Genomic DNA, 14,302 nt, shown 5'->3' with positions numbered 1-14,302 from the left:
CGGGCGGACCAAGGGACCAATGAGATTTCCCCTAGGGACACAGGAAGATGCAGACGGCATACAGTGCTTTCACTAATCTTATACTATATTAGTGAAAGCACTGTATGCCTGCATGCATGCATGCCAGCCTGCCTGCCTGCTGGATGTCCGGTGTCCCTAGGGAAATCTCATTGGTCCCTTGGCCGCCCCCGCACACCTCTCATTGGCCTGAGGCGGAGTGACGGCCCAAAGGACACACAGGGACACAAACACACACACAGGGACACACACAGGGACACACACACACACAGGGACACACACAGGGACACACACACACACACACACACACACACACACACAACAGGGACACACACACACACACACACACACACACTCACACACACACACACACACACACACAGTAGGGGGGGGTGTACATTAGCAGCATGTATAACCCGGGGGGGGGGGGGGCTCACATACCCGCCGGAGCCTCCGCCTCTTCCTCCCCGAAATCAGCCTCCACACCTGCGCGCACCTCCTCCTCTCCCCGTGTCTCCCCGCGCTTTCAACCCCCCCCCCCCCCCCCCGGCGCCGCTACAGTGAGCGGAGGAGCGAGCGCCCGGGACACAGCGGGGGAGCGGCCACAACAAGCTGCCTCCCGCCTCAGATACACGTGGGAGCTGCCGGACGGGTGAGGGAGCTGCCGGACGGGTGAGTGAGCGGCCGGACGGGTGAGGAGCGGCCCTTCACCTCCCCTCACCCCCCCTTCACCTCCCCTCACCCCCCCTTCACCTCCCTCACCCCCCTTCACCTCACCCACCCTCACCTCCCCTCACTCCACTTCCCTTCCCTTCCACCTCCCGCCACCCCCCCTTCACCTCGCCCTCCACCCCCTTCACCTCCCCTTCACCCCCCCCACCTCCCCTTCACCCCCCCACCTCCCCTTCACCCCCCTTCACCCACCACCTCCCCTTCACCCCCCCCACCCCCTTCACCTCCCTCCACCCCCCCTTCACCTCCCCTCACCCCCCCTTCACCTCACCCACCCCTCACCTCCCTCACTCCACTTCCCTTCCACCTCCCTCCACCCCCCTTCACCCTCCCTCCACCCCCCTTCACCTCCCCTCCACCCCCCTTCACCTCCCCTTCACCCCCCCACCTCCCCACCTCCCCTTCACCCCCCCTTCACCCCCCACCTCCCCTCCACCCCCCCCCTTCACCTCCCCTCCACCCCCACCTTCACCCCCCTTCACCTTCCCTTCACTCCCCCCTTACAACCTCCCACCACCTCCTCACCACCTCCACCCCCCTTCCCACCTCCCCCACCCCCCCTTCCCAACTCCCCACCACCTCCCCCCCCTTCCCACCACCTCCCCCCACCCCCCCACCCTTCCCACCACCTCCCCCCCACTCCCTTCCCCCCCTCCCCCCCCCACCCCCCCCTTCCCTCCCCCACCCCCCTCCTTCCCACCACCTCCCCCCCCACCCCCCCCCTTCCCCCCACCCCCCCCCCTTCCCTGAGGCGGAGTCACGGGCCAAAGGACACACAGGGACACAGACACACACACACACACGTAGACACACACACACAGACGTAGACACACACACACACGTATACACACACACACACACGTATACACACACACACGTATACACAAACACACACACGTAGACACAAACACACACACGTATACACAAACACACACACGTAGACACACACACACATAGACACACACGTACACACACACACACACACGTACACACACGCACGTAGACACACACACACGTACACGTAGACACACACACATGTACACGTAGACACACACACACATGTACACGTACACACACACACACACACACACATGTACACGTAGACACGTACACACACACACACTGTACACGTATACTCACACACATGTACACGTACACACACACATGGAGACATACACACACACACATGGAGACATACACACACACATGGAGACATACACACACACACATGTACACATACACACACACGTATACACTCACACACGTATACACACAGGTATACATACACATAATGTATACACACACACACATGTATACACACACACACACATGTATACACACATGTATACACACACACACACGTGTATACACACACACATGTGTATACACACACTGTGTATACACACACATGTGTACACACACACATGTGTACACACACACACATGTGTACACCACACACACGTGTACACACACACATGTGTACACACACACATGTGTATACACACACACGTATACACACACACACGTATACACAAACACACACACATAGACACAAACACACACACGTATACACAAACACACACACGTAACACACACACACGTACACACACACACACACACACGTACACAACACACACACCTACACACACGCACGTAGACACACACACGTACACACACACACGTACACACACACACACATGTACACGTAGACACACACACACATGTACACGTAGACACGTACACACACACACACAGTACACACACACACACACACACATGTACACGTAGACACGTACACACACACACATGTACACGTACACACACACATGGAGACATAAACACACACACACGTATACACACACACACATGTGTATACACACACATGTGTATACACACACAAACATGTGTACACACACACAATGTACACACACACACACACACACACACACACATACAATGTATACACACACACAAACATGTATACACGTGTATACACACATGTGTATACACACACACACGTATACACACACACAATATATACATACACACAATGTATACACACACATGTGTATACACACACGTGTTTACACACACACACATGTATACACACACACGTGTATACACACACACACACGTGTATACACACACACGTGTATACACACACGTGTATACACACACACGTGTATACACATACACACACACGTGTATACACACACGTACACATACACACACACACACATGTATACACACACATACAATGTATACACACAAACATGTATACACACACACACCCCAGCACCACCACATCAGCACACCGGTATCCCATGCCCCCCCAGCACACTGGCATTCTCGGCTCCCCACCATTCCCAGCCCCCATCAACACCATCAGCACCCACACATCGCCACCTTTGCACCTCCCCCATCGGCACACCCACATCCGCACCCCCACATCAGCACCAAACCCTCCCAAATCAGCACACCAATACAATCACCATCAGTACAGCCACAGCAGCACTACCACCGCACATGGGCCGCGTGGACCACTCCCCACCCAAATGCCACACCCACACCACAAACATCCCGGGCAACGCCGGGGCTCTCAGCTAGTATAGTATAAGATATATATATAAAGCAGAAAATAGCCGTGTTAGTCCAGTTGCGATAGTGCAGAATAAATGAGTTCTTCAGTATTCGGTGATACCTTTATATATATATATATATATATATATATATATATATATATATATATATATATAGCCTGGACCCTGTTTTCTCCCCCAATTGTTGTGAGGGGTGGGATATATCGCACCTAGGGAACGCTCCAATAACGGAGGTTCCGCGTTAAAGGAGCCGCCATGTTTAGGGTGGCGCCGGCGCAGACCTGGTCCGGCAGGAGGTTGCGCATGCACAGAGCATGGTAACAAAGCCCGCGAAGGAGGAGAGCTCGGGGAGGAGGGGAGTTAGGGGACTACGGGTCCCAGCAGCCCCCGTGACATGGCAGAACCAATCAGGTACGAGAATAGGGAGGAAAAGGGAGTGGTGGGGCGCACGAGGAGTCCGAGCTAGCTGTCGGAGGAAGGAGAAGGAGTTCCGGTGTAGGGAGGCAGGCCACCCCTACCTAGGCCGCATGCCCCAGACCCAGTTAGGCCCTGAGCCCCAGTAGAGTGCAGCTGAGCTAGGAACTGGCCATAGTCAGGTTCCGGATCCCCTTCTGTGATACGATCGCTACCGGGACAGTTCTAAATCAGCGGGAGGCCTGGGACCAGGCCCGCTACTAAGTCACAGCGTGTCTGGGTAGGATCGCCCCGGACACCTATGGGTGACGTCATCTACGCCCACACCGATCCTTTGTGAAGATAGTTGCAGAACCGGGTACAGGAGTGCCCGGCAGGTAAACGTCAAGTGCACCAACGGTACCATTTTCACTCCGGGACACGGTGGCTGCGCAGTCACACACTTATACATCCACTGACTCACTTGGGGGTGGGGGAACGTTTTCCACGCGGGAACTGGACACGGGGTGGGATCACCCGGTGAGGAGAAAGGGAGAGTGAGCGTTCAGCCGGACGCTGGTAGTAGTGTCTCCTCTAGGGAGGGACACCTGTTAATTAAGCTGTTGGTTGCTACAAGTAAACGTATATTGGTTAAGGTATATCGCTGTGTGTGTGTGTTCATGTACATAAGTTCCTGCGAAGACCCACTTCCCCTAGGGTGGAAGCTGTCGCAGGTGGAGGCGCTGCACCAAGTCATAAGTATTGTGAGCACCCCAGGCTCTCCGTGGCAGAGGCTTAGGCCCTGTGAGCGTACAGGTTATACAGCATATGGTAGTGGCCTGTGTTCGATAGGAACCAGGGCTACATATATATATATATATATATATATATATATATATCTTATCAGAAGGGAGGAGCAGCTCAGTCTGGAAAGACATTGGGGGCTTATTCTATGAACTTCGATGACAAACTCTTCGAGGATTTTGAGCAGATCCCGAACGATTTGGCAAGTTTGCCAGAAAGCTCAGATGACGTGCCAAACTCGTTCGGGAAGTGCGTCTCCTGCTCAAACACACCGAGCGGAGCTGAAAAACAGCGCCAACTCGCGTTTTTTTTAATTTATTGTAGCCAGGTCACCCCTCTCACCTTGCGACCCCCATCACCTCCGTGGCCAGGATCGATGGCGGGTGCTGCCGGAGGCAAGCGGCAGACCCGACGGCCATTCCGGAGGGTGGGGGCCGAGCAGGGAGCGCTCCGGTGCGCTGGAGATCTTCGGCGGCTCCCATGCAGGGCGCCGCCATGTTGCGCAAGTTTGCGCATGCGCGGTAAGCCCCTGGCGGCCCGAGATAGTCGCGCATGCGCAGGGCTAGCTAGCAAGTCCATGCAGCCTTTAGAAAGTCGCGCGACAGGTAGGGAGATGTTGCGGCGGCCATTAAGGAGTTGCACAGGCGCAGGGAAGGCGCGCACGCGGCCCCAATGTAATTGCAGCCTCCACGGGACTACAACTCCCATGAGGCTTAGAGCCAAGCACACCAGGTGCCTCCGTGTGGCCAATGAGGGCCAAGGATCCCTAGAGGGAGCAAAAGGATACATTTCGCGGGCTTGGACCACGTTAGGCAGTCAGAGCCAGGAGCAGCCCAGGGAAGGAGGTAGGGTACAGGAGTCAGGGACTCCTTGTACTAGGCCAGCACCCCCAGGGCCCGAGATAGCTCTGAGTTACCCCATTAAAGTGAGTGTTGCCAGGGGTTGCCCTAGGTTAGGGACCCTGTCACTCAGGTTTGTCAGTTGGAGTCAGGGAGCTGTGAGGGAAGGAAGGGTGCGGGGAGCGAGTGCAGCTCCTGCACCCACATAGGTACCCACACCCCAGGTAGGCCCCAACTCCCCACTAGGTTAGTGGGTAAGTGCTGAGGGAGGCCCAAGATAGGGACGCTGCCCTTAGTGTAGTGCTGCCTTGTCAGAGTCACGGCTGTCAGTGCTGTGAGGTCTGACAGGCAGGCCCCTCGTTGCGCAGCACATTGGCTGCCAGCATCCAGTGGGTCACAGCTTGTTGCTGTAGGCGCTGGGACTAGTTTAGTAACAGTCAGGACTGGGAAGAGTTAGGGGAGTGGGGCAGGTTATTAACCCCTGTAGACCCCTAGGAGTTTCCCCAAAGCCATTACAGGTTGCTGTGCTGTAGGGACGGCCTATAGTATAGCGCGTGTCACTTAGTGCTGTAGGGACAGGTCCTATGTTAGGGATCCTGTCACAGTAGGGTAGATTAGATAGGGACACAGCGGACGCTGCGGTTCCTGCTAAGAGGCTCAGATCCAAGTTGGGGTCCTCAGAGACGGTTTCCAGGGTGGGATCGCCCTCGGCGGTCCGCGTGCAAAGAGTCCGGTTGGGGATCAGATGACGTCATCCTACGACTGATCCTTTGTGAAGTTGTTGCTGATCCGAGCACCGGAGTGCTCGGCAGGTACTATACAGTTCTAAGTGCACCAACGGGCCCTTAGTGTAATTGTGGCTGCGCAGTCACCCATTGCCTCTCTCTGCAAGAGTGCGGGACATTGGGTGGGGTTCTTTGGACACTGGGTGGGATCACCTGGTGTTGGGGAAGCGTCCTGCGGGACGTCGCAGTAAGTGTCTCCTTGAGAGAGGGACACCTGTTCTGATATGTTTGTATGGTCTTGTGTTATATGCTGTTCCCAGTAAATGGTATTACTGCACCGACACACTTTATTCGAGCAAATACCCGGTATGTACTTGGCAGATACCTGGAATGCGCCGCTCCTCACCTCTGACAAGCCCCGTTGCGTTTGCCTTCCCAGCCTGGGTTCATGCCTGGCTGATGGGCGGCTGATCTGTTAAATGATAATGATTAGGATTTAATAGGCTGCAATGCTTCGCGTGTCTACCAGATGGCATAAATTCATGAATTGTAATGCAGTATATATATATATATATACTGTGCAGTATTGCAGCTAGCGGGAATAAAATGCTTCAATCCCTGCCTGGAAAATAACTCAATGCACTCGGGCAGAAAACAGTCACAAACCTCAATACACCCGGGTATACCCGAATTCGTGGGACTAGCCGAGCTCGAATAAAGTGTGTCGCCAGTGTAGTTAATATATATATACAGTGCTCGACAATCCTATACATTTACTCGCCCGGGGCGGGTAGATTTAACCCCCGGGCGAGTAACTATTGGCCCAAGCAGCACACGTGTTTTTTTTTAAATTTCCCCCTTTCGCGCTCAAATTTTCCCTGCTCGCGCTGTAAAAAAAAAAAAAAAAAAAAACTCTCTACCTGACTGCTGATTGGCGCGCGCTCCCAGGCTTTGTGGGCGCGCGGCCAAGCTCTATATGAGCCCGCCCCCAACGAGCGGCCATTCTTTCTGCCCGTACATCAAGAGTAAGTACTCGCCATGCTGCGGCCCCTCTGCTCCTTCCCTGCGATCCCCCTGGTCCCTACATGGCTCCCTACTCCCCACCGCGGCAGCTCTCCTGTCCCCTGCTCCTGTCCCCTTCCCCTCCTCCTGTCCCCTCCTCCTGTCCCCTGGTCCTGTCCCCTTTTTCTGCTCCTGTGCCCTTCCCCTCCTCCTGTCCCCTCCTCCTGTCCCCTCCTCCTGTCCCCTCCTCCTGTCCCCTCCTCCTGTCCCCTGCTCCTGTCCCCTTCTTCTGCTCCTGTCCCCTTCCCCTCCTCCATTCCCCTGCTCCTGTTTCCTTCCCCTCCTCCTATCCCCTTCCCCTCCTCCTGTGCCCTGCTCCTGTCCCTTTCCCCCTCGATCCACCGATCGCTGCCTGGGGCGGGAGGTCCCCACTGCTGGCAGCCCGGTTGGCGTGCGGGGGGGGGGGCTCGGCCCTCGGCCCTCGGCCCTCACCACGTGACTCCCACCTACCCTGCCGCCTCCTCGCCAGCTAGCTTCATGCCGCCGCGGGCTGGGGGGAAGAAGCAGTCTGCAAAGCTGCTTGGCCGCGCACTGTGAAGACATGCCGGCGAGGGGAGCAGGTTAGTGACGGCCACTGCGGGACTGACTGTCCCCTGGGGGATACCTCGCCACATGCCTCCCACCCACCCTGCCTCCCCAAAGCTTCCAATATGCCCGCGTGAGATATGGGGGGAGGGTGTCGGCCTGCCCCCCCCCCACGAGCGGGAGATGGGCGCGGGTGGGTGGGGGAGGAGCAAGGTGGTGGTGGTGCTGGTCGCGGCCTTTCCTTCCCCCCCCCGTGTGTGATCATGTGTGTGTGAGCATGTGTATGGGAGCAAGTGTATGTGTGTATGTGTATGGGAGCAAGTGTATGTGTGTATGTGTATGGGAGCAAGTGTATGTGTGTATGTGTATGGGAGCAAGTGTATGTGTGTATGGGAGCAAGTGTATGTGTGTATGTGTATGGGAGCAAGTGTATGTGTGTATGTGTATGTGTGTATGTGTATGGGAGCAAGTGTATGTGTATGGGAGCAAGTGTATGTGTGTATGTGTATGGGAGCAAGTGTATGTGTGTATGTGTATGGGAGCAAGTGTATGTGTGTATGTGTATGGGAGCAAGTGTATGTGTGTATGGGAGCAAGTGTATGTGTGTATGTGTATGGGAGCAAGTGTATGTGTGTATGTGTATGTGTGTATGTGTATGGGAGCAAGTGTATGTGTGTATGTGTATGGGAGCAAGTGTATGTGTGTATGTGTATGGGAGCAAGTGTATGTGAGCATGTGTATGGGAGCAAGTGTATGTGTGTATGTGTATGGGAGCAAGTGTATGTGTGTATGTGTATGGGAGCAAGTGTATGTGTGTATGTGTATGGGAGCAAGTGTATGTGTGTATGTGTATGGGAGCAAGTGTATGTGTGTATGGGAGCAAGTGTATGTGTGTATGTGTATGGGAGCAAGTGTATGTGTGTATGTGTATGTGTGTATGTGTATGGGAGCAAGTGTATGTGTGTATGTGTATGGGAGCAAGTGTATGTGTGTATGTGTATGGGAGCAAGTGTATGTGTGTATGGGAGCATGTGTATGTGTGTGACACCAGAGGTACCCCCCCAAATCAGTCACCACCTCCCCAATCAGTCACCACCCCCCCAATCAGTCACCACCCCCCCGTCAGTCACCCCCCCATCAGTCACCCCCCCCGTCAGTCACCCCCCCGTCAGTCACCCCCCCCAGTCAGTCAGTCACCCTCTCTCTGTGTATCACCCGCCCTCTGTGTGTGTCACCCACCGTTTCTCCCCTCTGTGTCTCTCCCCCCACACTCTCTCTTTCCCCCACACCCTCTCTCTCCCCCACACCCTCTCTCCTCCCACTCTCTCTCTCTCCCCCACTCTCTCTATCTCTCCCCCCACTCTCTCTATCTCTCCCCCCACTCTCTCTCTCTCTCTCCCCCCACTCTCTCTCTCTCCCCCCACTCTCTCTCTCCCCCCCACTCTCTCTCTCTCCCCCCACTCTCTCTCTCCCCCCCACTCTCTCTCTCCCCCCACTCTCTCTCTCCCCCCCACTCTCTCTACCCCCACTCTCTCTCTCTCCCCCCCACTCTCTCTCTCCCCCCCACTCTCTCTCTCCCCCCACTCTCTCTCTCCCCCCACTCTCTCTCTCCCCCCCCACTCTCTCTCCCCCCACTCTCTCTCTCCCCCCACTCTCTCTCTCTCTCTCTCTCCCCCTACTCTCTCTCTCCCCCCCCACTCTCTCTCTCCCCCCCCACTCTCTCTCTCTCCCCCCACTCTCTCTCTCTCTCTCTCCACTCTCTCTCTCTTCTCTCTCCCCCCACACTCTCTCTTTCTCCCCCCACACTCTCTCTCTCTCCCCCCCACACTCTCTCTCTCCCCCCCACACACTCTCTCTCTCTCTCCCCCCTCTCTCTCTCCCTCTCTCTCTCTAACCCCCCCACACTCTGGATCTCTTATTTACCCTATATATCTTACTTGCCCTATACTACACCGAAATAACCTATACTGCTGTCTTCCAGATCTGACTCAAGCTTCACACGGAAGACATCGGAACCCCCCCTAACCCAGAAGACAGGTAGGGAACACATCCCCTCCAATGTAAAACATTGCGGGAATGAGGTACCTGGACATTGAGGGACTGCGGATCAGGTAAGATCCCAGGCGGGATTACTGCTTTAGATATTGTGAAGCGGGGACGTCCAGACACTGGTTAAGGGGTTCAGGAAACTAGTCATTCACACCTGGCTTTTATTTCTAGATCTGAAATTTACGCACACACACACGTAACAAGGACTAATTGTAGTATAATGTAATACAATAAATACATTTATGTCAAAAATGAATGTTGTTCTGACTAGGAATTTATTAAATGTATTTTATTTATATATTTTATTTTAAAGCGGGGTTGGGGGGCGGGACTAGGGTTGGGGGCGGGACTAGGGGCGGGGTTGGGGGCGGGACTAGGTGGCGAGTAGATTTTTTGGTTGGGCGAGTAGATTTTTGGGTGATTTGTCGAACACTGTATATATATATATATATATCACTGTGTGTGAGTATTGATTATTTGTATGTGTCCTGTGAGGAACCACCGCAGGTGGGAGCCATCGCAGGTGGAGGCGCTGAATTGAGTAAGTGGTTACCCCTAGTATATATTGGCCCAGGTTCCCCGTGGCGGAAGCTCAGCCCTCCTGTGAGCCAACAGGTAACGCACCACACCTATGGTAACATTGTATTTTCCCTTTCACCCCACACTATATCTGCGATTGGGGGGGGGGGAAAACCCGTTACATTATTATAAAATCACCCTATTCTAGTAGCTCCAATGAGATCATCGAGACACTCAGCTAGCGAGCTCCTCGCAAATTTCATCGCACCGCCCCTAGAGTGGCGGGATGGGATCCGAGAGCAGGACTTAGAAACAAAAATGTATTTTTATTGCATCGGATTGAAGCCGGGAGTCTCCGGAGCTGATACGCATTAATACCGGCTCCGGAGACCCCCGCATTAATACCGGCTCCGGAGACCCCCGCATTAATACCGGCTCCGGAGACCCCAGCTTCTATCCAATGCAATTAAAATACATTTACAGGCAGCTTCATTACCTTAGCGGCCAGGGCCGCCAACAGAAATCATGGGGCCCGGGACAAATTAAAGGAGCAGGCCCCCCCCGAACCCATAGCGCATCCCTCCCCCCCCCGAACCCAATACTGGACACAATGGTTAAAGTTGCGGCGCCCCCAATACATATAAAAAAAACACGATTTGGGCGAATGACGGTCGGGCGAATGACAGTGGGTGGGTGGGCGGGCGAATGACAGTGGGTGGGTGGGCGGGCGAATGACGGGCAGGCGAATGACAGTGGGTGGGTGGGCGGGCGAATGACAGTGGGTGGGCGGACGAATGACGGCGGGTCGGTTGGGGGTTTGGGCGAATGACAGTGGGTGGGCGGGCGGGCGAATGACAGTGGGTGGGTGGGCGAGACTGGCGGGCTAATCCCGCAGCTGTTGCCGGGGCAGGAGGCGCGCGTGGGGGAAGTTGGGTTGGGGTGCGCGCGCGGGGGAAGTTAAGTTGGCGCCAGGGCCATCTTAACAACATTAGGGGCCCCCAGGCAAAGCAGTGCACAGGGCCCGGCCTACACAATCACTCACATGAATAAAAATGTAAATTAACGATTTGTAAACAAATAGTTAATATCCCCTGAATATCTAGTTTACAATTTATTCTGACATCTTTCTGTTACAGTGTTATTCATAAAACAATATTTTATATAACTTTTACAATACCTCACAAGAGAAACATCACTTTGCTATAACTGCAGTACTGGGAAAAAACTCAACCTGTACCCCCTTTATTTATCTGAAGAAATATCACAATAAAGACACCGTCACTGGTATATACTTCTCACCTATGCAGACTGCCGCTCCCAGCCTCCCACGCGCTCACTACCAGCAGCAGGCACCGGGGGTGCTGCACTGCTAGGCTGCGAGCGGTTGTGACGCGAGCCGGGGTGCCGGGCGGGCGGAGAGCGAGCGAGCGGAGCCGGGGTTCCACTTCCGGGCGGGGGGAGAGCGAGCTGGGGTGCCGGGCGCCGCGGCGGGGGGAGAGCGAGCCCTCCTAGCTAGACTTAGAATGGAGATTTTACATTTTTAACATTGGTGGCTAGGGTTGCCAGATGACTTGTCCAAAAATACTGGACACAATGGTTAAAGTTGCGACACCCCCAATACATATAAAAAAAACACGCTCCAGAATACATATATAATATACCCTACCCCCCCGCATACATACATACATACACCCCCCACCACTACCCTCATATATATTAAATATCCCCCCACCTCTCCAATTCATATAAAACAGGCCTGCACAACACGCGGCCCGCGGGCTCTGCACTCATTGTGCGGCCCGAGCCCGCTTTCCCCGTCCTCCTCCCTCCCGAGCCCGCTTTCCCCGTCCTCCTCCCTCCCGAGCCCGCTTTCCCTGTCCTCCTCCCTCCCGAGCCCGCTTTCCCCGTCCTCCTCCCTCCCGAGCCCGCTTTCCCCGTCCTCCTCCCTCCCGAGCCCGCTTTCCCCGTCCTCCTCCCTCCCGAGCCCGCTTTCCCCGTCCTCCTCCCTCCCGAGCCCGAGACCTTGTACTTTACCCCCACATTGTACTTTACCCCCACCTCCCCAAACATTGTACTTTACCCCCACCTCCCCCCACCTTGTACTTTACCCCCACCTCCCCCCACATTGTACTTTACCCCCACCTCCCCCCACCTTGTACTTTACCCCCACCTCCCCCCACCTTGTGCTTTACCCCCACCTCCCCCCACCTTGTACTTTACCCCCACCTCCCCCCACATTGTACTTTACCCCCACCTCCCCCCACATTGTACTTTACCCCCACCTCCCCCCACATTGTACTTTACCCCCACCTCCCCCCACATTGTACTTTACCCCCACCTCCCCCCACATTGTACTTTACCCCCACCTCCCCCCACATTGTACTTTACCCCCCACCTCCCCCCACCTTGTGCTTTACCCCCACCTCCCCCCACCTTGTACTTTACCCCCACCTCCCCCCACCTTGTACTTTACCCCCACCTCCCCCCACATTGTACTTTACCCCCACCTCCCCCCACATTGTACTTTACCCCCACCTCCCCCCACATTGTACTTTACCCCCACCTCCTCCCACCTTGTACTTTACCCCCACCTCCCCCCACATTGTACTTTACCCCCACCTCCCCCCACCTTGTACTTTACCCCCACCTCCCCCCACCTTGTACTTTACCCCCACCTCCCCCCACATTGTACTTTACCCCCACCTCCCCCCACATTGTACTTTACCCCCACCTCCCCCCACATTGTACTTTACCCCCACCTCCCCCCACATTGTACTTTACCCCCACCTCCCCCCACATTGTACTTTACCCCCACCTCCCCCCACCTTGTACTTTACCCCCACCTCCTCCCACATTGTACTTTACCCCCCACCTCCTCCCACATTGTACTTTACCCCCACCTCCCCCCACATTGTACTTTACCCCCACCTCCCCCCACCTTGTACTTTACCCCCACCTCCTGCAGGACACAGACAGCACAGAACATGTATCTGGCCCGCCGGGGTGTGGGCTCCAACCCTGCTGTCCTCTGGTTGGCTATCCTCTCCTCCAATCAGGGACAGCACACCAGTCCTCCTTGCTCGGCCCAGCCACCGTCCCGGCCCTCCCTCTCTCTGCCTCCGCCCTCTCAGCACTTGGCGCGGGCAGGGGAATCCCATGGCACATCCCCTCCGTCCCACGTTGGGAGCCGAGGGGTGGGAGCGGGGGATGAGGGGGCCCACAAGCTTTTTTTTACTTTAACGGGCATGGCCGGGCCCCCGACTCATGAGGACCGGTTCGCCAGTACCCTCTGCCCCCCCCCCCCTGTTGGTGGCCCTGTTAGCGGCTAACTGCTAAGGTAATGAAGGGGTTAAACACCAGTGCCCAGTTTATTGGGGGTAGCGGGGGTGGGTGAAGGTGGTATTTGGCCCTTGATGGGTGTTTATGTCTACCGGGAGGGTAGCGGAAGGAGTTAACCCCTTCATTACCTTGCCTGAGCCACTGATTGAGCTACCTGTCCTGAAGCAGGGAGAGGGAGTGGCTCAGTGAGTAATAGACACTGACTGGAACTGAGAGTTTGAAGCAGGGGAGCCTGGTTCAATTCCCGGTGTCAGCTCCTTGTGACCTTGGGCAAGTCACTTTATCTCCCTGTGCCTCAGGCACCAAAACATAGATTGTAAGCTCCACGGGGCAGGGACCTGTGCCTGCAAAATGTCTCTGTAAAGCGCTGCGTACAACTAGCAGCGCTATACAAGAACATGCTATTATTATAATTATATCCTGAAAATCTGACCCACTGGGGGTTCTTGAGGACTGGAGTTAGCGCCCCTGTGCTAAATTACGGGAGGACAGTGTACACTCTGCTTGTTCCATAATATCCCGTGTATGGTAGCGGCGACTTTTTTTTTTTCCGGAATCGCAATTAAAATCCCCTCCCCCTCTCCCACCCCCCCCCCCCCATATTCTCCTGCACGGAAATACCTGATCATTTCAGCAAATAGCTGTTTAAGCAATTAGAATGATTGCATGTCAGCTGCTCAGGGTAGGAAAAAGGAAC

At 55.2% G+C, this 14,302-nt stretch overlaps 1 long non-coding RNA gene across 1 annotated transcript in view; it reads left to right on the top strand.

The window, feature by feature from the left end:
• Positions 1 to 7,428: 7,428 nt before the first annotated feature.
• The window catches only part of LOC142472528 (uncharacterized), a 68,917-nt gene continuing 62,043 nt past the window's right edge, over positions 7,429 to 14,302 (top strand). The window contains exons 1-2 of the long non-coding RNA XR_012789751.1: positions 7,429 to 7,733; positions 9,680 to 9,735. This is a non-coding gene — a long non-coding RNA (uncharacterized LOC142472528). The remainder of the gene's footprint in view (positions 7,734 to 9,679; positions 9,736 to 14,302) is intronic.

Source organism: Ascaphus truei, chromosome 22 (assembly GCF_040206685.1).
Source record: "Ascaphus truei isolate aAscTru1 chromosome 22, aAscTru1.hap1, whole genome shotgun sequence".
In the NCBI taxonomy this organism is placed as follows: Eukaryota; Metazoa; Chordata; class Amphibia; order Anura; family Ascaphidae; genus Ascaphus; species Ascaphus truei.
This window is presented reverse-complemented; position numbering and strand designations above follow the sequence as displayed.